Below are 24,618 nucleotides of genomic sequence, written 5' to 3' on the forward strand. Positions count from 1 at the left end.
TAAAATGAAACAACAGAAGGATATATGTTTAATGTTTCTCTTTTATAGATTGATGAAATTCTTGTTTTTTACAAAATAAACTCTGTATAAATATCCTGCTGCGTGTGTTTCTGTTATGATTTCATTGCTGTGGCGGATCAGGGTTTACGACAGGGTGTGTGTGAAAGTCAAGTATTAGCCAAAATGCTTAGCCATTTTGGGTACCAATCTGGAATTTTACTAATCTGGAATTTTACTCACACTATTTCTATTATTCAAATTTGTGGCGAGAGGGGGGGGGGTCTAAATCCCCCACTGCATTGCATAAGCAAGAAGCCAGATGAAAATACAGGAACTGACTTTTGAAGCGGTGATTGTATTCATACGCAAGAATAAACTGATCACATGACCAATTTCATGTCACATGAAATTGAACATCAATTTCATTAGTACTGTCATATAAGGAAGTGCATTGGCAAATGTAAATATATAGTGATGACACCAACAGACAAATCAAGTTTGATTCAATAATATCAATAATAGATGTATTCAAGGCCTGGCTCGAATTACAGAGCACTTGTACCGAGTCTAATGTTACTACAGATTCACCTTTGTTTTACAACCCTATGATCCATATTAGCAAGAAATGTATTTTAATAAACGTTTATTCGACAATAATATCAGACACATTAGAAATGTATTTTAATAAACATTTATTCGACAATAATATCAGACACATTAATGATAGTATTGAGGAGGACGGTGCTTTTTTTAACTATGAAACTTTTAGTGCTACTTATCCAAATGTAAAAATTAACTTCTTGGAATATGCAAGTATTATCCATGCTATAAAAACTTGGATTAAGCAGTCAGGTACAGACACTATCTTTAAAAGATTACCAAATCCTTTTATTAGAAAAAAACATTTACAATGTACTAAAGTGTAAAAAGTCAAAGTTTTTAAAATGAATTTTTAAACAAAAACTCTTCAGTGACTGAAGGTACAATAAGATGGAGTCAGCTTTTGGATATTGATAACAAAGAATGGACAATTTTCAATATACTACCTTTTAAAATAACTAAAAACTGCAAACTCCAATGGTTTCAATACAGAACAAATAACAGAATTTTAGCAACAAATTCGTTTTTATTCAAAATTAAAAAAGTAAATTGTAAAATGTGAACGTTTTGTCACAGAGAGGAAGAGACAATAGAACATATACTGTGGGAATGTGATTGTGTTCAAGCATTCCTAGATGAGTTTCAACTTTACATAGAAGATAAAACAAACTTTCATATAGTTTTTACCAAAAAATATTTTATTTTAGGTACTCCTGGTAAAGTTTTGTATGCAAAATACTGTTATCCTTTGGTTGAAATACTATATTTATACAGCAAGATGTACTGAGAAATCATTGAACATTCGTTTTGCAATATCCTACTTAAAACTCTATTATGAAACATAAAAATTCCTATTTTACAAAAATGGTGATAGCGAACAATTTGATACCCAGTGGAACAGATGGAACCTGATCTTTCCTTAACTCCCCCCCCCCTCTCTCTCTCTTTCTCTCTCACACACATATAAAAAACTTGTCTATATTCCTACATGACCATTTGTATGCATATATTGAACATGTATTATGATATATACAGATTGTTTACTACAAACAAAAAAAAAAAAATAAATAAAAAAAAAAGAAGTTTGATTCAATAAATTTTAAGTGCAAAAAGTTATGTTTAGAACACTGTAGCTAAGTAACAAGCATTGCTACCCCAGTTTTTATTTTCAATTACCTAATTGTCCTTCAACATAGAAATTAAAAATACACTTCCCAAAAAATTGACATCACTCCAAAGGTCAGATGCGAACATCCTTAACGAAGAAAAAAAAATTATTTAAGTATTTTTTCCCCATTTTTTTTTTAAAACCTTTCTCTTAAAATTTCTTTAGCATAGATCTTGATCGAAAGAATAAAACATGCAGTTATAATTAGCAGTTCAAAGTCCAAAATATATAATCATTCTAGTAAGTGCCTTTAGATACAAGAAAATGCTCCCAGAATGCAACATCTTGCGTGTTTGGGGGTCCCCCTACGAACGGCACCCATTCCTTTCGCTTTGCGCCGTAGTGAAGCCGGTGTCCCCTAATTGCAAGTCCTGGATCCACTCCTGAAAACAAATGCACCCTACACACGTTAAATACCACAGTGTGTATACACCTGTATTTTAAAAACGCACCCGAAATAGCAATGATAATGGACACTATTAAAGGTGACAAAATAAACAAGCGATTAAGTTATATTCATGACTGTAATGGCATGTTTTATCACAAATATGACTTTAAAGACATATTTTATTCTTATTTGAGGTATAGTGATATTGTGTTAAATTGTGGGGTAATCTTCAAATGGCATACTATAAAACCTGGCCTGGCCCCACTGGCCTGGCCCCACTGGCCTGGCTAGGCCTCAAAATTGGCCTGGCCCCAATTTTGGCCTCTAATTATGTTCCATCTAAAAACAATTTGGCCTCAACCAAAAAAAAATTTTTTTATTCAAAATTTCGATTGAATTCATTGATTTATTATTGGTTTTAGTTTTTCAAAGTCATAGCAGATAAATGATATGTTTCTGTTGTTTTTCAAATGTGCACTTTAAAATAATCATGAACTACCACAATCTGATTGATTTTATTGAATATCTATTGATCAGTTTATTGAATAAATCATTTTCTTTTTCCTTCATATCTGTATGTACTAGTACACACCAAAACAGATTGCACAACTAATGAAATGATTGACATAATGATTTCATTGATTTATTATTGGTTCTAGTTTTTCAAAGTTGTAGAAATGAAATGATATAAGTACATTAGAATAAACATGAACTACTACCAATCTGATTGATTTTATTGATTATCTAATGATTAGTTTATTGACAAAATTATTTGATTTTCCCTTCCTAACTTATTTACTAGTACACCAAAAAGTATATTGATGAAATGATTGATTTATTGATATTTTTTGTATTCAATAGAATTCAATTTGATGTCAATTTACATATTATAAAAGTGCTACAATTGTGTTGTCATTACAATGAATTCGATTTTAAGAGCATGTTGTCTTAATGTTTTCAATGTGCAGATACCGCGCATTTAGTGTTACTTGTTTAATTTCCAAAGGATGATAAATGACATTTTTAAAGCATCAAAATAAACACAGCTAGCATAATGAAAAATCAAAACCAATAATAAAACAATGAAATCAATCATAATTCAGAAAAAAATCAACAAGCCAATCATTTCATTAGTTCCATATACTTTTTTTGGTGTGTACTAGTACGTATGTTAGGAAGAGAAAAAATCATTTAATCAATAAACTGATCAATAGATATTTAATAAAATCAATCAGATTGGTGGTAGTTCCTGATTATTTTAATGTGCATATTCACAAAATCATTCATGTTCAACAATTCTGGAAAAAAAACAACAACCCAATAATAAATCAATGAAATTAATCATAGTTCTAAAAAAAATCACTATGCCAATCGTTTCATTAGTTGTGTATAATACATACGTTTTTGGTGTGTACTAGTACATACAGATATGAAGGGAAAAGAAAATGATTTATTCAATAAACTGATCAATAGATATTCAATAAAATCAATCAGATTTGTGGTAGTTCATGATTATTTTAAAGTGCACATTTACAAAACAACAGAAATATATCATTTATCTGCTATGGCTTTGAAAAACTAAAACCAATAAGAAATCAATGAATTCAATCGAAATTTTGAATTAAAAAAACTTTTTTTTGGTTGAGGCCAAAAAGTTTTTAGAGGCCAAATTTGAGGCCAGGCCAACTATTGAGGCCAGGTCAAAATTTGGAATGGAGCATAATTAGAGTCCAAAATTGGGGCCAGGCCAATTTTGAGGCCAGGCCAGGCCAATTGAGCCAAGCAAGGTGATATAGTATGCCAGGTTTACACTGTTTGCAGCTGCGCGTTGAAATATTGTGCTATGGAAGCGGACGATATGTTTAGATGTTTGGATTCGGTAAAACTGTGTTTGGATTTAAATTCTTCAAACTACGATAATTGAATATCTACAGCATTAAGTAAGGTATATTACAAAGAGATTGAAAGATAATGAAAATTCACATGTATTGAATTACGATAGTGTACTTTCCTTTTGTTAAAACAGCAACCTGAACAGCTGAATGCAGCTGCAGTTAAACCGAAAGTGGATATGAAATAATACATGTAACCGTAACCGTGTATATGTATCATGGGCGTTTGAATCGGAAGCAAATTACGTGTAAAGCTCTCTCTGTGTGTGTGTATGATGTGTGTGTGTGTGTGTGTGTGTGTGTGTGTGTGTGTGTGTGACTGTGTGTGTTATTGTTTGGTATAATGTATGGTGTGCTATGTCATTTTTCTCTTTAACAACAATTCTGTAAAGCACAAGGCATAATCATGTTATTCGCTCCGCGGATCGAATTAGTTTGACGTTGTAGACGTTAACTTCAATTTGCAGTATTAAGGATATTAGTGTGTGTCTAATCGGATAAGATATACACCACAATGAAGACATTTGTGTTTGTAACAGGTCAACCTCACTGTCTATAATGGATTATAAACAAATAGCGGAGCGAATAACATGAGTACATATACCGACGCAAAAGCATTTCCTTGCTTTGAAATCTTTAAAAAAAAACCCGGACAAGTCTAAATATTGAAAGATAAACATTTTGCGTCGGTATATATATACTCATGTTATTCGCTCCCCTGCGCATAGGAATTTATGACAGTTGGCTGTCTGTGGTCTCCGCGCTACATGGATTATAAACAAATAGCGGAGCAAATAACATGAGTATATATATATATATATATATATATATATATATATATATATATAGAGGCAACATTCTAAAAGACGTTGAAAGGGGAAGTTTTCCCCGGAAAAGGGTTTCTTTGGGGGATAAAAAAGAGAAAAATGGGGCTTGGTTTTTTTTTTGGGGGGGGGGGGAGGAGGATTAAGTAAATCCACGATGAATGCGGAGCGAATAACATGAGTATATACCGACGCAAAATGTATATCTTTTAATAATTAAAGACTTTTTCGGATTTTTTAATGCAGTATATTTCAATGCAAGGAAATGCTTTTGCGTCGGTATATACTCATGCTATTCACTCCGCTTTCATCGTTGTTTTACTTAATCCTTCTCCCAAAAAACCAAGCCCCATTTTTCTCTTTTTAATCCCCCAAAGAGAAACCCTTTTCCGGGGAAAACTTCCCCTTTCAACATCTTTTAGAATGTTGCCTTTGTATATATATATATAAAGCACTAAAATGACCAACGACACGAACAACGAGATTGTCAAATTTTCGGGACGACCCGTCCCTTCTTCAGGACAAACGAAAACAATTACATAATGTGGTCAATATCAACAGAGCATAATAACAAAAACTACATATAAATACATCTAGCACTACAACTACACTAATCTACAAACGTATTTATAACGCAGACTACATGTTTTTGGTCTTTAGGCTTGCCAATCAATGTTAAAAGTGGAGGGAATTAGGACATGCCTTATTCGTCCAAAGAACTGATCCAAAATGTCCGAAAAGAAAAACAATAAACTTAATTAATCTCAAGTGGAACGAGTTAACCCAATTACGTAGACAAATAGTAAAGCTAACTCGTACCCAGAGAGATTCTATTTTAACCATGCATAATTTATAAAAGATAATAGTAAGTAACAAATACAAAAAAATAAAAAATAAATAAATAATAAATAAATAAATGAAAATAAGCTATGTAAACGAAGTAAGAGATGAACAAAGTTTGAGAGAAAGATAATGTAAACAACAAGTTTGAATAAGTTAACAAAATGGACCAACTCCAAACAAAAACAAAGAATAGGCAGCCCAGGAAATTGAAACAACATCAGAGATTCCCGTACTGATCATGTCTAGGGTAGATGTGTAAGAAAAACATAGAATCACGGAAACTGATAAATGGGTTTTACATGTAAGCAATCGGTTATGAAGTTCAAAAAAAAAAAAAATTATTAAAAAAGGTGGACTGATTGTAAACAGAATTGAAAAGAGAAAAAAAATGTGTTCAAAAATGGTCATAGTACCACTGTTAGGGACATGATCCGCGATTGATGAGATGTCACTAGAGGACCGACAGTCCCTCCTCCAGTATAAAGAAAAACCTCAGAATGACAGGGTTCCATTGGTCACTACGTATCATCCCGCCCTCAAGAACATCAACGGTATTCTGAAGAAACACCTGCCCATTCTGCATGCCAACAAACGAATGGCTGGCGTTTTTAAGGAACCACCGATGGCATCCTTCAGGCGTCCCAGAAACCTGAAGGACATGCTAGTAAGGAACAAACTGGATAACCCTTTACCCAATGGAGGTTTCAAAATATGCTCAGACCTCAGATGTCAATTATGCAAATATAGCTCAGACACTGAGGGTTTTAGCAGTCCTGTCACGGGTCGCAGTTATAAAATATTGGGAAACTTTTCCTGCAAAACCAATAACTGCATCTATCTCATCAGTTGCGATGTCTGCCAGAAGCAGTACATAGGAGAAACAACAGACCTTCGCAGACGGGTCAACAACCACCGGTCCTCCATCAGAACCAAAAAAGATTTGCCAGTAGCAACACATTTTAATGGCAATAACCACCGATGGGAGGACATGACAGTAGTGGTTATTGATCATGACCCTAGTTGGTCAGATACCGAAAGAAAGCAGAAGGGAAAATTCTGGATGCACAGGCTGAGGTCATTTGAACCTCATGGTATCAACAAACCTACTGACTTCACCAGGATGAATACGGGCTAAACCCTTACTAGATTTTAAGCTTCATCTAGACCTACTCGTCTGATCATGTCCCTAACAGTGGTACTAAGACCATTTTTGAACACATTTTTTTTTTCTCTTTTCAATTCTGTTTACAATCAGTCCACCTTTTTTAATAATATTTTTTTGAACTTCATAACCGATTGCTTACATGTAAAACCCATTTATCAGTTTCCGTGATTCTATGTTTTTCTTACACATCTACCCTAGACATGATCAGTACGGGAATGTCTGATGTTGATTCAATTTCCTGGGCTGCCTATTCTTTGTTTTTGTTTGGAGTTGGTCCATTTTGTTAACTTATTCAAACTTGTTGTTTACATTATCTTTCTCTCAAACTTTGTTCATCTCTTACTTCGTTTACATAGCTTATTTTCATTTATTTATTTATTATTTATTTATTTTTTGTATTTGTTACTTACTATTATCTTTTATAAATTATGCATGGTTAAAATAGAATCTCTCTGGGTACGAGTTAGCTTTACTATTTGTCTACGTAATTGGGTTAACTCGTTCCACTTGAGATTAATTGAGTTTATTGTTTTTCTTTTCGGACATTTTGGATCAGCTCTTTGGACGAATAAGGCATGTCCTAATTCGCTCCACTTTTAACATTGATTGGCAAGCCTAAAGACCAAAAACATGTAGTCTGCGTTATAAATACGTTTGTAGATTAGTGTAGTTGTAGTGCTAGATGTATTTATATGTAGTTTTTGTTATTATGCTCTGTTGATATTGACCACATTATGTAATTGTTTTCGTTTGTCCAGAAGAAGGGACGGGTCGTTCCGAAAATTTGACATCTCGTTGTTCGTGTCGTTGGTCATTTTAGTGCTTTGTATAATTTTTTGTATTTGACCTTGTATCCATGTTGTGGATCCGACACTTTGAGGTATCGGGTGTTGTTGGAACTTTAGTGCTTTTATATATATATATATATATATTTATATACTCATGTTATTCGCTCCGCTATTTGTTTATAATCCATGTAGCGCGGAGACCACAGACAGCCAACTCTCATAAATTCCAATGCGCAGCGGAGCGAATAACATGAGTATATACCGACGCAAAATGTTTATCTTTCAATATCTAAAGACTTGTTCGTTTTTTTTTTTAAATATTTCAATGCAAGGAACTGCTTTTGCGTCGGTATATACTCATGTTATTCACTCCGCTTTCATTGTTGTTTTACTTAATCCCCCCCCCCAAAAAAAAACACCACCCAAGCCCCATTTTTCTCTTTTTAATCCACCAAAGAAACCCTTTTCCGGGGAAAACTTCCCCTTTCAACGTCTTTTAGAATGTTGCCTCTGTATATATATATATATATATATATATATATATATATATATATATATACTCATGTTATTCGCTCCGCTATTTGTTTATAATCCATGTAGCGCGGAGACCACAGACAGCTAACTCTCATAAATTTCAATTCGCAGCGAAGCGAATAACATGAGTATATACCGACGCAAAATGTTTATCTTTCAATATTTAAAGACTTGTTCGTTGTTTCCCCCCCCCCCCCCATATTTCAATGCAAGGAAATGCTTTTGCGTCGGTATATACTCATATTATTCGCTCCGCTTTCATCGTGGTTTTACTTAATCTCCCCCCCCCCAAAAAAAAAACAAGCCCCATTTTTCTCTTTTTAAACCCCCAAAGAAACCCTTTTCCGGGGAAAGCTTCCCCTTTCAACGTCTTTTAGAATGTTGCCTCTGTATATATATACTCATGTTATTCGCTCTGCTATTTGTTTATAATCCATTGTAGACAGTGAGGTTGACCTGTTACAAACACAAATGTCTTCATTGTGGTGTATATCTAATCTTATCAGATTAGACGCACATTAATATCCTTAATACTGCAAATTGACGTTAACGTCTACAACGTCAAACTAATTCGATCCGCGGAGCGAATAACATGATTATGCCAAGCACAACACGAAGTACAAAGGCTTTTCTCTGTCAATTCCAAATTATTGTTTGGGCCACTCAATGTTAATGTGATAATAGAATATGTAATGCAACTCCCCCATATGTCTCTCTCACTGTTCAGAAAACCTAAATAAAGATACAAGATATTAATCACTGTACTTTAAATGTCTCAATACCCTTTATTAACAATAATCAAAATTGATAGAACATTTCTCTGATTTAGGAGAATCTTAATTTTGATTTAACATTTAATCTTAGACCCATTTTATACCAGCAGTTTATGCATCTTGTTTGAAAATACATGCATATGATAATTAAAAAGTGGACCAGTTAGGAAATAAAGAAAACCTAAAATTTCTTTACTTCTGAAATTTCAATGCTAACTTTGCAGGCAATGGTTCTAAGGATATAAACGCCAGCTATGGAGGTTGTGAAATAAACGTCAGCTATGAAGGTTGTGAAATAAACGTCAGCTATGGAGGTTGTGAAATAAACGTCAGCTATGGAGTTAGTGAAATGTTTTGTTTTAACATGTCTGCTACTGTGTGTATTGCTCAAGGTAAGATATTCATGATACTAAGATGTAGTGTTGTTTCACCATCATGTAGCATTATATTTAGTTTAAACAATATTACATTTAAGAAATAATTGAATAGGATTAAGCAAAATACTTATCTTGTATATATATCCTCTCCTCGCAATGTAAAGGTAATTTTATAAGGGTATGCTATTATATTAGTCTATTTATGAGTCAAACAAATAATATAGATTGATTGATTAAATATTGTTAAACGTCCCTCTTGAGAATATTTCACTCATATGGAAACGTCACCACTATCGGTGAAGGGCTGCAAAATTTAGTGCTATGCTCGGCGCTTACGCTCTTTGAGCAGGGAGGGATCTTTATCGTGCCACACCTGCTGTGACACGGGACCTCGGTAAGGTCAAATCTTTTACAGTTTTTTTTATATGACCACAAGGGTTTTTAGTTCAGATCTCTGAAGGACGAATTCAGATTGTGAATTATGGTATCCACATCTAATACAGATACAATTGGTTGCTAAGAAGTGTTTATAGATATGCATTTATTTTACTGGTTTCACTATTTAGCTGACAGAGACATATTTTCTTTCCTATTACCATGATTAAAATTGGTACATTATTTTGCTTTAGTTTTGGATTTTTTTTAAAACATTGATAAAGACGCTGAATGTTTTGATTATATTTCCATAATTTTATTGTTGATGGGATGAAGCTTTTATAGTATGATGGTATTCTACACAATGGATGCATAACATTAGTTTCAGAAAATCTTTTAAAATTGTAGGAATGTTGAACTAAAGAAAACTGCACTTACAAGTTTTGTTTAAGTAATTATGCATTTAATATATTTTGTTGTTACCCCCTCCCCCCTTCCCCTGTATTTATATCCCATGAAAATATAGATCAGATATACCTGTGCATAATGTGTGTATCATGGGTATTTTGCTGTCCCTGTAAGGCCTAAAAAAAATTGTGTTTCGGGTAACACTGATGAAAAAATTAGGGTAGGTAGGGATTCTTTATATATATATATATGAACACTGAAATATAGATACAAAATCATGAGAATATTATTTTGTATTATATACTTAAACTCCAACATATTTGAAAAACATCAGACAACTAAATTTTACAGAGCTTCATATCATTTTAATTTTTCATGTTCTCTTCATTTCAGCTGTGTCACAAAACCTTTAAATTATAAAAATATCAGTGTCAGAATTATATTATCCAAAAGATTTCCCATTCCATAGTTTCTATGTTAATATTCATGACCTTGACCTATGGCTATACGGGGGCATTGGTGTTTCTTATCCCATACTTTCGTTGTTTCTGTAGTTAACATGGTTTCGTGTGATTTATTGTCGTTGTGATTACTTAAAAATTGCATATTATACATATACGGAGTATAAACAATATGTTGCTTATCTGCAATCTTAACTTAAATAATTACATGTGATACACACTACAGTTAAATGCTTCCTTTGAGCATTACAGCGTGCTGTCGTTAACACCTATTCACAAACAAATCTTTACTCAGTGACTTGTTTAAGTTTGGATTATTAAATTTGTGGACGGTTACCCAAGCCAGTAGAATGTTTAAAGCGTTTATATTGTATTCCGTTTGCCAATAAAATTGAAATAGAAATATATATAATCGGACGTATCGGTAGAAACAAAGCTCGTGTCCTCGTCCTGCTCGATGTCTATAGGGCACATCAGGACAAGAATTCTCACGTTCTGTTACAAAATAACCATATTCAAACAATATATACATATACATGTACCCCCCCCCCCCAAGTTAAACTGAATAACATCATCCACATGCCCGTACCTTTAACAGTAAATTGAAATATACTACTCAAAATTTGATAAGGATCATAGATATTTTTATGTTTAAAAAATTAATAACTGCATAACTGGCAATATTGTGTCCAAGTGAAATCAAAAACGTCTTCAACAAACTTGCACGTGCATTTCATGCCATGGGAAATACTTTGTTTATCACAGTTTATGCTTTTGCTACCATTGCACGATTTTCACTCAGGCATCGGTTTCTGATTCTTTCTAAAATTTCAAACTCACTTGAGTGTTTACACTACGTTTATCAACACAATGCCCCCTCAACATGTAAGGCGTCGCCTGACGACAGAACAACTGGGCAGATGTATTGGAATGCTTGACGCTGGCTATTCACAACGTGACGTTGCAAATGCACTAAACGTCAGCCAGAGCGTTGTAAACAGGGCCTGGAACCGACAGCAAACTTTTGGTACAGCAGCACACCGACATGGGGGTGGTCATCAGAGGTCGACAACCCAACGCCAAGACCATTTTGTGGCTCTTCAGGCACGACGCCATACCTTCTGGACAGTAACCAGCCTACGTAACGACCTCCTGAACGCCTCGGGGGTGAATGTGTCCACTCAGACGATACGGAATCGGCTTCACAATGCAGGTCTCAACTCGAGAAGGACATGTGTTCGAGTCCCTCTGACTGTCCGACACTGGCGGGAGCGATTGGACTGGGCTGAAGATCATGTCACTTGGACACAGAACGATTGGATTCAAGTTCTGTTCACCGATGAGTCCAGGTATTGTTTGGACTTTACAGACAGGAGGCACCGAGTGTGGCGACGACAACGTGAACGTTTCCATGATGCCAACATCAGTGAACATGGCCGTTATGGTGGTGGTTCCATCATGGTCTGGGGTGGAATCAGCAGGGATGGAAGAACAGATCTTCATGTCCTGGAGAGAGGAACAATGACGGGGGTGCGGTACCGGAATGAGATCCTCGATGTTTACGTCAAAACCTACGCTGGTGCTGTTGGCCCTGAGTTCATCCTAATGGATGATAACGCCCGTCCTCATCGCGCCAGGGTGGTGGAGCAGTACCTTCAGCAGGAGACAATTGTCCGTATGGACTGGCCAGCGCGCTCGCTGGACTTGGACCCGATTGAGCATGTATGGAACATGCTGCAGGTTGCCCTTTCACGCCATAGAGCACAACCCATGACTTTGGCAGAGCTCGGAAACGCCCTCGTGGAAGAGTGGAACAACCTTCCCATTGGAAACATCCGGGTGCTTATTGACAGCATGGTTCGACGTTGTCAAGCCGTCATTGATGCAAGGGGAGGCCATACCCGGTATTGACACTTCATCGACTAAGTGTAATGATGGACTATCCCCAAAAACTGTGTAATTCTTTCTCTGGTTTGCTGTTAACTTTTTGTAATGAAATGCCTTTTGGTGTTGTTATCAGATTTCAAGCATTCTGTATTGATAAAAGTTCATGCCGTTCATGAATTTTCATTCATAACCTGAGTAAACACGTTTCTGAGTCAAATTTATGTCTTTTGTTATGTTAGTGGTAAATTACACACATATAACCTAGTGATCCTTATCAAATTTTGAGTAGTATATATTGCGTAATACAAATTCATGGCGTGATAAGCGGCCCGGGTGTCGGTTCACCTGAAGAAGGACCGTGCTGGCAGATCTACGGGTATATTAGAAATAGCATAAAATGTGGCATACAGATGGTTTTCGTCTCAGCGGCATCGTCGCTAGCCACGGTTACTGAGTACCTACCCTACCTCAAACCATGGCTGCATGGTCAGCAAAATCCTCGATTTTCATGAATATTTATGAAATCACATAATAGTGGGGTTTTTTTTTTTTACCAATCATAATCACAATAACATATTTCCGATATTTTAACTACAAAGCTTGTATTGACTTGTTGATTGTATATAGTACCGACTTTAAAGCTGTATTACCCAATGTTCATGTATTATTTTTGTACATAATTACTTTAAAGCAGATTAATTACTTTATAAAGTTATCAACTTTCCTTTAATTACATGCTTGAAAACATCTGCATGTAAAAGAAAACAGTGAGAATATTATTCAGAAAGTAAATATAGTGTGGTACATATATAAATCATCCCATAAATTATACAGTGTTAAGACGTCTATAAATAGACCCACGCGCGTCAGGGGAATCCCAACATCATGTATTAACTCATACGCAACTGTCTAGTTTTAAGGCTGAAAGAGCGTAAAACAACGAATTAAGTAGAGGTATTTGATATTTTAATTTCTATTAAACTCATGGCATGGTACTGTTGTAACAAAATATACAGCTTTACACATATAAGACCACCGATGATCTGAAAGTTTGAAATGGTCACGTGACTGTCACTTGAAATGGCAGAGTGACGCGGTTGTTTGTAAACATCGATTTTAAATCAAATAATATTGGTTAAAACAGATGAAATAATGTATGATATGTCATACAGCCTCATAACTACACACGTGCGATGATTTAATAGCGTTTTTACGAGATGGAAAAAAATATTGTAATTCGGACCATACAGCTTTAACAATTTTTGGGGAATTCTGTCTCTATGCCCATTACGTCACGCGGCGTAGGAACACCTACTTTGGGATACGAATAATTTATCTTATGAAAACTATCCACTGGATAAGGGTTAACTATATGATAAAAGGGTATATTGATCTGACAGCTACCGTAGTTTTCAATGTATGTCTGCATTCAGTTTCAAACTACATGATTTGTTTATTTAATTTTAACATATAATATGTTTTGGGTGTGTTAGCACTATGTCATGGCGATCAATTATAGATTGATATAACCTTATTGATCAATTGACAGGAGTAAATCTTGTATTTTATTGGGTATATGTAGCACATGCGACAGATTAAAATGGGAGGGTTTTAGCCTCTCTCCACGGAAGTGTAAGACATTACATGAATGTTTTTCCCCTTCAATTTATCTTGTTTGTTTGGCTAGTTATGTATTTATTTATTTATGGGGAGGGGGGGGGGGTAAATTCTGAGATAAAAATGATGAGCATTAAGTGTGTTTTTTTCCCCATTATATATAGAATTGTTTTACATGTATTTTCAAATTTTTTGATAGTACACTGATTTATAAAATATGCTATAAATAAATTATATATGTTTTTGAATACATATATTTGATTTTCATTAAGAAACCTTTGACATTCTTAGAGTTACATGTGTGCCCCCTCCCTCTCAATCTGCCAAGAATCGATTCGAAATTTATGAATCTAAAGTTAATCATAATGAAAAGCAGCAGTCTATTGAGTGTAATGAAATATAAAATTCAATATATAGTTACTGTAATGCAATAATTGTCAGGAACTGAACAGTGTTCAAATTTAAGCTGATTTATCAATCAATTGACAACAGTCAAATTATACTTAATTTGAATAGCAGAAATGCTCAAGCCAGGTTTATTCTTTCTTCTACAAGTAAGTTTCTCGGTTAAAAAAATCACTTTGCTTAAACTTTGAGCTTCAAACAAATTTTCAAGACGCACAACTCCTGAAAAAATTCACAAACGCCACGAGCTACGTTTTGACATGGTCAGTGTTGCGTTGGCAGCTATTTTATGAGATTCGTATTGAAAATGTTCACATTTCTCTTGAACAACCCTCGTATACCACAATATTGAAAACCACTAGAATGCAGGAGTAGGTGTATTCCATCCTTTGTTATTGGTACAAAATCCTGGGTGTTTTGATAAACTTAAGAAAAGCAGAAAATTTAGCAAACGTATCTAACATCAAGTTTCTCTTTAATTGTTCTTTATTAGGTTTTGAATCGAATAGAAGGCTCTCAGGATACAATTATTTTAAATGCTAACCTATGTGTTATCAAAAAGGATGAGAGCTTTTTCATTATAGCGGTTTTTTTTTATCTGTTCCTGGTGTTGACATTTAATTGGATGCACATTAGTTCACCTTATTGTGTGGAATAATGAAAGGAAATGAGAACAGGATGCTGTCAACATACACTGCTGATATAAAAAATGGATAGTTGGTTAGAATTGTAAATCTTTCAACATTTTAAACTTTTACTTTAAAGTGTTTCTTCCTTCAGTAATGCATGTTCTTTGTAAGCATTTCTATCAAAGTCCTGTGTTGTAGTTTGTAAATGTATATTTTATACATGATAAACATGAATATTTTATTCATTGACTCCACTCCACGACTCCATGACTGCACGACTCCACTCCACTCCAATCCATAAATTACCCCAAATTAGCCTACGTTGTTAAAATAAAATGAAAATATTGAACAAGCGTTCATTGTGTTGTAATCGTACACTACATTATTATCTGGAGACGGTAGTGAAATGGATTTAAACACAACTCTCTCTCAATCAACGAGGGCAATTTAAATGAAGAGGCGTTGATCTTTTTACTTGATATTGAAATGGAGCCGAGTCGCATTCCACCGTTCCTACGAAAAAACCAGTCTTCAACGTCACCTCGAATGCAATTGGTTCTGAAACATGTGGGTAGGGGGTATACATCAAAGTCAGATTATGACAGATTAATGAAAAATCATATTCCCCATTTATGTCAATGGTTTAGTTAATAAATTATGACCCTAAATTACATGTAATCTATAAATACTGGTGCACAAAACATGCTCTGAGCAGGTGCCCCCTTTTTGCTTTGATTTTCTCTCATTTGGGCTTATCCGCACCCCCCCCCCCCACACACACACACCATTATAGTACCAAGCATGGGGATTTAGACAATGTGCACAGTCAATAACCCTATCTGCCCTTCTTAAAAATCTACCTTTGATATGGGGCCATCCACCTTCCCTCTCAGCTACAGACCTTTTGCTGGACCATGCATGTTTTCACCGGAATTTCTTCAGCAACTGACCACGTGTCTTAGTTTCGTATTTACACCCATCTATATGCTAGGAATCATGGTTGTATATCAACATTTTTATTAAGCACTCAGCTACATTTGACATGCATCCTAAAATTATTGTATACTTTTTACACATGTAATATCGCTTAGAATATGGGGTATTTCCATTTTTTTAAAAAGTTGACCAGGCCTATCGTGCGCCGGGCCTATCGTGCGAAACTGTCCCATGCTACCACAGCATACATTCAGTCACCACTTGTTCTCTACCTTTATATCTAGTTCAGCTTTTAACCATTGTACCTTTAATTTGGCGTATAATCCATTTAATTCTGCACAGTAACTCTACCTCACTTGAACGCACAGCCAGTGTTGTTGTTTTCATTGTTACGTGTAAAAGGTATTCCTACGCGCCATTTCAGAAACGTTAATTCAAGCCTTTTGATGAGAGAAACTAATTTAAAAACATAATTAAATGATAAGAAATAAAACTTATAATTCTATATTTGATGCTTGCATCAAACGAAAAATTGGACGGAAAAGTTTTTCATCAATGCGCTACGCTTAAATAAAAAGCAATAAACACATCCCGTTTGCAACTCAAAAGACATCTAAAACTAAACGAAATTAACCAACAATTCTAAATTGGTCAAAAAGTAAACTCGTTCATATATTTAGTCGTGTTACTATTTTTCTATTTAAATATTCGCTAAAATCTGTAACAATAATGATTATACCATTTATTTAAAAGAAAGTTTGTGTTTGAATTACAAATTGCATGCCAGGGTCATGTATATTTGTCATTTAGAATTAAAACATGAATAACTGTTGACGAAACTAACGACCCTAAAAAATGGTGGCGTCCATATATATCACAAAAGTTTCAGTGAACGTATGTAGAGATTATATCTATTCTTTTGCTGATTTTGCCATTCTCTTCGTGTTGCCTTTTTAGAACCTTATTTGCTCATCCGAGCTTCGCTCGGTATTTATCAAAGATGTTACTGAAATCATACTCGGCTTCGCCTCGCCCAAGACGGATTTCCATTTCACATCATGGATGACTCCGTATTACGTCCCAAACTGACTGTGTAACTAATGATATGAGCTTTAACTGTATGTTATTAGAAACGATATCGGGTGTCATTGATACAGATCAGAATAGACACGATAAGGGTTCAATCATATTCATCAATGCGTGCAGTCATTAATGCCGAGTTGACAGTTATATATTTGTAAGAGATGGATTTGTTTATAGCTTAAAATGTTACCTTCCTAAATATGATCTATTGGTCGTTTCAGTGTACCTTGAGTGAAAAAGAGAATTGTCGAGGTGTTGCGTCAATTGTGGGATATGTTGAGAGATGTCCTACGTCAAAAGCGGAAGTAAAACTAGCGTCAGAAAAGAAGAACTGCGATTTGTATGCTAAAACCAATCCTGCACATCTCCAGAGAAATTCAAGTTCCATTGTGTTGTCAACACTTTTCTCAATGAAACAATATCAGTTTGTGCACCTCAATTGGTTATAAAAGGTAATGCAATGTTCGGCTTAATATTTGTAGCTTTATACACGACAGTTCTGAAATACTGTGAACTAACTTGGGATGTCGAATCGTTGGTTGAAAATAAGTAAACATAAACATGAAGTGCCTTAATAAAAAAAGCTGCTTTGAGGCAACGAATAATCAGGAGGAAGTTGTAATCGTGAATTACGCGAATAGTTCTAGCACACAACTACAAATGATTTACGGTGTGGAATTGACCTTGTGTTGCAGAGAAAAAACGAATTACGCCTGACCAATCACACTTAGTACAGTGTATCCACTTTATATTTCAGGCTTCTGCGCTGAATACAATGTCAAAGGTGAAAGGATACAAGGTTTATATGATGCAATATGTACTAATCATTCACCACCGTGTCCGGATGTGTACCGTTCAACAGATGCATACAAATGTAAGGTTTATATGATACTGGTGTGTTATCACCTTAGTGATTATTACATATGTACATTAATTGATCGTCATTGAGACATTGTCATAGATCATTTTCTGTACTCCTGATCCTGGGTTCTAGGTGCAGATGCTATTTTGCCTCTACCAAATTCGTTCAGACTTCAACGTAAATTTAAATTACATGATACATCCTTAAAAAGTAAGGTTGGTATCACATGCTTGAATTAAGGCTATTCAAGACGAAGACGAAAATCAGTGTCACTAGTAATAGAAAGATGATGCATGTCAGGTCCACAACTTAATAGTGGAGAAACAGGGAATGTCATGTGTGACACAAGGTTGCTTATGATCAAATAATGTGGAAACAGGGTCATTTCCTTAACGTAAAGATCACTAGTAAACGAAATGTTAGAATTTTTGTCTAGGGGATGGTACTTTATAACAGAGACACATTGTTATTCATGACAGAATTCATCTTAATACCGTCATAAAAACGGGCCCCAATGTTTGTATAGGATAGAGATTGGAATCATAAAAATCATTTATCCCCAAACAATATGTCCCGACTGTACGATAAGTAAGTAAGTAAGTAAGTAATTTTTATTTAAAGTCGGAACTATATACAGGTAAACAATAAACATGATCTAAGAGCTCTTTAACCGACTATATAGCATTAAAAAACACAAAGCACTAATGATATATAATTGTATGCACAGACATAAAAACAGAAATTTGAAATAAAACAGGACGCATACATGTATACAGACATCACAAGTCATGCATATATATATACAGGGACTAGCTATATTAAGATGCACATGCAGCACTGAAAACAGTTTGCAACACAAACATAAAAATATAGATATATACATAGAATAAATAAATATGCATACCTAAGAGACAGAGCGGAATAAAAATAAAACAGTTAAATTTGTACATGTAAGCTTAGAAGCATAGTTAGAAGTTAGATCAAAACTTTAAGATTTAGGCAGGAGAGGCTGGAATTTGCATGAGCTGCATTTACAATTTAATTCCCCCCACCAATTTTGAATATGATGAATACATTTGACAAAGAAAAGCGGAAAATATTAAGTGAAAAGAGAAAGATATTGAACAGTGATCAATCTCGTAACTCCTACAAGGAATACCCAATAAAGACTTGGACAAACACGGACCACGTGCATACCAAAGGTGGGATCAGGCGCCCAGGCGACACCTGCCGCGAGCCATTTATGTCTTGATCAGGTAAACAGAGTAATCCGTAGTCAAAATCGGTATGCCAAGAACTGCCTAACAATCGGTATGAAACACGTCGGACAACAATTGGCCCATTGATAGGTTATATGGGCCTTCATAACGATCATAGAATTTGCGAAAGCTGACTCCAAACAAGACCAAAGAAATCCCTTCAACATCAACTTGTTTGTCAGTAGCTTGCCTCGATTTATAAACTGATGATACACAGAACAAGCTTTTGCTTATAGAATCAATTGAATGACACAAACACCATATGCAGGTGATAATGGAATATTGCCACATAAATATGGAAAGTTGACGACGGAGAAGCTGAAATCATCCTATTTGTCATGAAGTTGAGTTTTTAGTTTGCCCTTAATATCCATTTCTAATAGAACAGTACGAAGTAGATGTGGAGGACTCCATGGTGTCTTTTGTCTCGAATTCACAAAAATATATTGAATCGACATATGAATGAAAGTGATGATTGTTAATAGATAAAATGTCGTCAATATATCTAAATGTCGAGTTGAAAGCAATAGCAAGATATTTTTTCTTCTCATGTAGAAGTTTATTTAATAAACTCTGCTTCATAGGAATATAATAACAGGTCGGCTAATAAAGGAGCACAATTCGTGCCCATGGGAATTCCAAAAGACTGTTGGAATACCTGATCATCAAAGACTACGAACATATTGTCCATGATGAACTCCAGCATATTGTTTTAGAAACTAGTTTCGTGATGATCCTAAATTTTGTATGGGTAACTCCTAAACAATTTACCCAAGGATCAGAAGTGTAATCTGGAAATAAAATGTCCTCTTGTTGACCACAAAAATGAGAGGTTGACCAATTGCTATATTTCAAAAGGTGTAATGTGATGTTTAGGTGACCATTTAAGTCAAAGGGACACCTGTTGATACACATTGTTTGAATGAAGATGGGTTAGTTATGATGCTAAATGGGGTACATAGACCCATACAGTGAAAATACATTATTTCTGTAAATGAATCTTCAGCTTGATCCCTGGACATAACTATTCTGAGTGTATGATGATACTGGTGGTAACATACACATTTCGACTACATTCATGATTCCTGGACGAGGGACAGTCTCCAGTGCTCAACTACATGTTATGAAATGTTACAGTCAGAAAGATCAAAACTTTACAAATCCCTTTCTTCATAATTTTAAGTTTTTTAATGATTTGGATACCTCTAACGAAATTGTAAAATTCCTGATACATGAATAAAGAGCAAAAGCTCCTAGGGTGGAACATCTAATATATGCATCATAAAGTGTAATTGGATTGAATTATGAAGTTACTCCAGCACGTCTATCAGACAAATTCAGTGCATAGTAATAGCCCCAGGACACAACACTTAGGACGTAAATGTAGACGAAATTGTGTCCAACTGTGCATCACAAACCTGTTTAATTACACGCGGTTTCATATTTTGCAGATCACTACTGTTGTGATCTCGTGTACAACAATCGAAAAGTTATTTCCACGTCTCTAAATGTAAAACTTATACGGTGCCAATTTTGATGCACCAGATGCGCATTTCGACAACTAATGTCTCTTCAGTGATGCTTAACCGAAATGTTTGAAATCCGAAATAACTATGAAGTTTTAGATCTAAATATAACCAAAAACAGCGTGCCAAACAAGTGGAGCCAAATTCGTCCAAGGATAAGAGCTATGCATGAGGGAGATATATCTTAATTTTGAAATGAAGCCAGAGAACATAACCATAGATGATAATCAACCGATGCTGGAACAAACACGTATGGACATTTTGGTGTATTGTAATAGTGCCTCGTATTCAGTTAATTGATAGTTACAACATACTCTATTTATATTTGTTTCAGTGGTCTTGTAATCGAAATCACAATATATGTTCTGATAGTGTGTTCCACTGCACTGATGGGATTATTGTGTTATATATATCGAAGAACACGGGGTAAGTAACATGAACCCAACATTTATATTTGACATGAAAGCAGTTCGTTGTTACACAGTTCATGAAAGAATACCTACATGTATATCCTTTCAAATTCATAATTAGAAATATCACCATAATTTGAACTCCCAGTTTCATCATCATTCAAAATCATGTTTACAAGTTACAGTGGATTCTAATTCTAGAGATTCCATCTATCTGTTTTTATTTATTGACTTTAGAATATGCTGTGATTTTAGAAGAACACGAAGTAGAGGAAAAAATCTTGCCAGAAGAGGGTAAGATGAGAAATACATTTCATCTATCGATTTTGAAGAGAATACACACCACATGTTACAAGGAATACACTGTATATGTAACATTTGGATAAAGTAGATGCAATGCAGTTTTAAAGAATTGAACAGGCAACTAAACATGTTTCTCTTAAATACACTGTACTTGTACATCATCGAATCGTGTTTATTGTCTAAGAGCAGATTGCACTATGTGCAAAATTTTTTATTAAACCTGTACTATTTGCAGTCAAGATACTATGTTTTGCCAATCATTTGACCAATGCTGCCTAAATATCTTTTATAGTGTTTTATGTCAGTATGGGAATGTGTGTATACAAAAATCATTCCTAGTTCTATCTACTAAAGTTTGAATATAGCATTTATGTAGCTTTATATGTTGATATTTTTTGTATTGTAAACTTTGATTTGTTACAGATAATGATGGAAATATTGGAAAATATCCAGATATCACAAGCTTGTTGGACGAAGGTATGGTATAATAAGTAGCCTTGTATCATTATCCCACCTCACGTCCTTGGTCAATAAGTGCTATACATCTTGGTTAAACGGGATTACTGGTCCATACTTCTTTCTATTGGAGAGATACTACGTGAAGTAGTGACAATAGATTGGCTGTTTGAAATGTTTCTCCTCATTATTGACTGCAGGCATTTCTCAAAGAAATGAAATTGAATTGACGTTTACTTTAAACATGTGCATACCTGGGGTAATGACCTCTTCTTTGGATTGATTATATATTGTTTAACATCCATCTCGAGAAGCTTTCAATCATATGGAGACGTCACCATTGCTGGTTAAGGGCTGCGATATTTAGGTCTACACAGGTAAAATTGCAACATATGTTTAACATATGATTGGATATTTTTTGATCATCATATGGCGAACATATGTTTTGCACATATGTTTAACGTGTGTTTGAAACATATGTTGAACATACTACAAACTTCAAACATATGATTAACACAAGGTGAAAAATTAATACGTTTAACATATGTTCAACATATGATAAACGTATGAAATTTTGAACATATGATTAACGTATGATCAAAAAGGGGGTTGGGGTATATGTTTTATGCAGATTTTTGTTTGTTGGAATACCCCCACCCACCCCTCAAAATCGCTGCATTGGGCCTAGGCCCTGTTTTACAAAAAAACTTACAACTAAGACTAAAAATGTTACAGAGTTTAAAAAAAACTCGTCATATTTATAAATAAATCACAAGGTTTTTACACAATCTGAGCAAACCGGTTTTATAGTATGATAAACTCTTTGGATTTTATAGTCGTAGGTTCTATCGTATTACGTGGTCCTAATCTGTAAAAAATAATCATACCAAATATGACGTAAAATTATTTTGAATTACGTTTCTCGCTCGCGGAGAAAATTTTGCAAAACAGCTTTGTCATTATATCCGTCGATGTAATTTACACGCTTGACACTCGCTGTTTATAAAGTCCGTGCAATTAAAGCATCGATGTAACTATGAAGATTCATAGCACGTGCGCGTATTGGCAGACAATCGATCATGCCAGGGAGGGCGGATAAATACTTTCTAACAGTAAGTAGAAAAATGAAATTAATGCCAAATATAGGATTACATTCAAAACTATGCTTTTTGTATATAAAATCTGGTTATAAGCAGTGCATATCAGAACTAAACAAGGAGAGAAGCGTAACCACAAACGACGATGTAATTTAATTGTAAACGATTTGTTAATATTAGGAAAGTTTCTATATTCAGCAGAAACATTTGCATATTGGGCATAGCTGATTTAGTATTTACAAGTATATTCTTTATATTGATATTTAGAGCTATCAATAATCGTAACAACTAACGGGGAAGCTGCTCGTGGCCGTGAAGATGCAGCTGTTTACCCGAACTATCACTAGAACTACAGGACAAGGTCGTGGAAGATTCTCAACAATGTGTAAGTTCAGTTTATATAAAATGCGCATTTATTGTTGAAAAAAGTCCACAGGAACAATGACTAGATCAAGACATTAGACATATGTTTTGACCCCGAACAACACACTGGTCTAAATTTAAGTTTACTACATTAGATAAACAAAATATATGATATACATACTGTATTTGAAATGTTGCAATGTTAATGACATTAATCAATGCAACCACACAAATTGCATAGTTGATTCCATCGTCTAGGACTCACCTCCCCCTCCCCCCTTAAGAATGAGTTTGGAATAAGAATGAATTTTTCAGGATTTCTTCACCTTTGATACAATGACAGGAGCATGTTTTTCGTAAGCTTTGTATGTTCAAATTAATTGTAGAGTGCATACATGTACATTAATAATAACAGACATGTCTGCAATATGACTTTCATTATCCCCCCTCCCTACCAACATTACATGTATGTAGTATTTTACACAAGGTACTGACAAACAACACCAAATTACATGCAACTTACAGTAGCGATTGACAAGAACTTTCAATGTTTACAGTCACTACGAACATTCCCCTCCATTTTTTGTTTCTGTTGGTATGTTTTTTGAAGATTTAGTCGGTAGGCTTTTCCCCGTCTTTAAAAAGTGTCATGTTTCTTACTTAATTTACATGCTTTATGGGCCCAGGATTGGTTTAGGAAATCTTGTATTGAAATAAAAATCATTATTAAATGTCAAGGTCAAAGATTGTGAGAATAAAAATAAAATGATGTGGTGTAAATATATCAAGATTATTTTATATTTAATTGGGGGAAGCCCCATAAGTGGATGCAGTGGGGTGTTAATCTATGTAAACAAGTATCTTAGTTTTTTCTTCAGAAACAAGTAGACAGCAAGAAAGTTGATACGGAGGGCATTGCAATCAAGCAGCCATTACTACGGGACGTGGATTAAAGTTACTCACAATATAATCCTTCCTACAACACTCACTGCCAGAGAAAGAGCATCTGACAATAATGCTGATAATTTAATTTTTATGTTCACCAAGTACTACCTTTCCTTTCTATTTAGTGAAAAAATATTTTAGTAGGTATGCCATTGAACTGAATTTGAATGAATTGATCTTGTAGGTAAATTGTCTGGTATTTTATGCTGATATACACGCACAAATGTATTTTTATGATTTTTTT

At 34.7% G+C, this 24,618-nt stretch overlaps 1 long non-coding RNA gene across 1 annotated transcript; it reads left to right on the forward strand.

Moving 5' to 3' along the window:
- The first annotated feature begins 9,196 nt into the window (after positions 1-9,196).
- LOC125673617 (uncharacterized) lies at positions 9,197-20,783 on the forward strand. The gene is made up of 4 exons (XR_008801847.1): positions 9,197-9,367; positions 17,375-17,605; positions 17,911-18,027; positions 20,726-20,783. It is a non-coding gene; the product is annotated as an uncharacterized LOC125673617 (long non-coding RNA).
- Positions 20,784-24,618: the final 3,835 nt, after the last annotated feature.

This window comes from Ostrea edulis, chromosome 3, assembly GCF_947568905.1.
Source record: "Ostrea edulis chromosome 3, xbOstEdul1.1, whole genome shotgun sequence".
NCBI classification, from domain to species: Eukaryota; Metazoa; Mollusca; class Bivalvia; order Ostreida; family Ostreidae; genus Ostrea; species Ostrea edulis.